The sequence below is a fragment of the Pundamilia nyererei genome, unplaced genomic scaffold, assembly GCF_000239375.1.
Source record: "Pundamilia nyererei isolate P.nyererei 1_Seehausen unplaced genomic scaffold, PunNye1.0 scaffold00130, whole genome shotgun sequence".
Lineage (NCBI taxonomy): Eukaryota > Metazoa > Chordata > Actinopteri > Cichliformes > Cichlidae > Pundamilia > Pundamilia nyererei.
This window is the reverse complement of record NW_005187531.1, coordinates 543,981-545,748: the sequence shown is the minus strand read 5'-3', so window position 1 is coordinate 545,748 and position 1,768 is coordinate 543,981. Positions and strand designations below refer to the sequence as shown.

The 1,768-nt window shown below is 39.1% G+C and overlaps 1 protein-coding gene across 2 annotated transcripts in view; it reads right to left on the bottom strand.

Annotated features, from left to right (window-relative positions):
* LOC102194166 (anoctamin-4) overlaps positions 1 to 1,768 on the bottom strand; it is a 58,799-nt gene that overhangs the window by 52,801 nt on the left and 4,230 nt on the right. The window lies entirely within an intron of this gene.

Genomic DNA, 1,768 nt, shown 5'->3' with positions numbered 1-1,768 from the left:
TTTTTTTTTTTAGTGGTGGAAACGGGCTTCCATACCAACCCTGTTTCTTTACCCAAACCTAAATTGTTTATTTAGAACAAACCATAACACCCTTTCTTCTCTTTATTCACTTTCTAGCTCACTTGATCACCATCGCTCCCTGTCCCTCCGACTGCACTGTCTCTGTTCATCTTGGTTTCTCTGACAATAAACATCTTCACTGGTCAAAACATTGGACTTCATTGGTGGTATAAAAACATATCTGTCCCTCCTCATCAATCCATCCATTTATTTATTTTTTTGTTCTGTTGTCCTTTATCTGGCTTCTTGTAGGCTGCTGGGTTTTAAAAATGTCACTTTATGTGGTTCTCTTCTCAGATTTTATTCAGTGCCAACAAAGACTTTTTTGGGGCCACTTACTGTATATGCTTTATATCAGCTTAATTCTTGCAAGTGAAAAGTGCTTTTAGCTGTGTCACACTGCTTAGTTGAAGTCAGGGTGAAAAGAATCAGAATCAGAATCAGAAAGGGTTTTATTGCCAAATGTTGAGCAGGTTTACAACATTAGGAAATTTCTGCGGTGCTTCAGTGTAAACAAGCGATCAGTTATAGAGAGGGCTGAGATGGGATGAATGGCAGAGCTGGGGATCTTTCCTCAAAGTACTGAACTTGAATTTTGTGATGACCTGATATTTTTACAAAACACCATGAATCCTCTCGGACGGCAAAATCTCACACTTCAAACTGTAAAAAAAAGGATAACTTGTGTTTTTGGTTCTGGCCAGTGCAGAGCCAACCTCAGTGCAGTAGTGCTCTAAAATTTCCAGCATGACGCATTTAATGTTTTATTTCATCCTTCACTGAATCCCTACCTCAGGGTGAATATTAGCTCTGTCTATAAGCTGCACTATCCCAGTAGATTCCTACAACAATAAAGGAGGGTGGAATTGATGTGAGATTATAATCGATTAGAACTTTTAAGAACCTACGGTGATGCTGACTTGTATTTTCCTCTCAAACAAAGGCCGGGGCTTTAAAATCACAGGCAGCACAGTAAATCTTTTTGATGTCAGAGTGTGGGACGAGACTATAGATCTTTCTTTTGTGAAAACCAACAGAGTGAGTCTCAGCGGTCCAAAGCTCCCCCTCAGCAGTTCATTAGTTAGTTGGGTTTTTTTTTATTTTAATTTAGCTTCTAGAGAAGAGAGGAACACCTGCATGCAGCAGCAGCACAGTCTGAATCCCCTTGCTGTCAACAACCTATACAGTAGCTTACAGGCTAACCACACACTGTGTTAATATTCATTGAAAAAATGTCGAAAGCCAAGGCCTCAATATTCCAAATGGCAGGCAGTTGCAGTTTTGTGACAGACAGGAAAATTATGTTGAACAGCTTTGTCACCATTGTACAATTTTCCATCAAGAACCTTGGACATACAAACAAACTTCCACGTCAGCGGAAATCTTTAATTTTCTTACTGCTTAGCAAATCCCAAGTTATATTTCCCCTAACCCCTCTGCTGTCAGAACTCTTACAATTCATACGGGACTAAACTGCACTGATACATAATAAAAATAAAATATAACACCCATTATATTGCTAAAACATTTAAAGTCGATTTTGCCTTTTTAAAAAAATTATTATCAAGATTGTTCTAGTGTGAGATGCAGGGAAGATGGCAGAAATTGCATGATAGACCTTGATAGGCCTGTACGTGTGTTTAATGCAGCGCCACCTGAGGACATGAAGATCACAGCATTCAGTGTTCATCTCTTTTGCACAGCACTT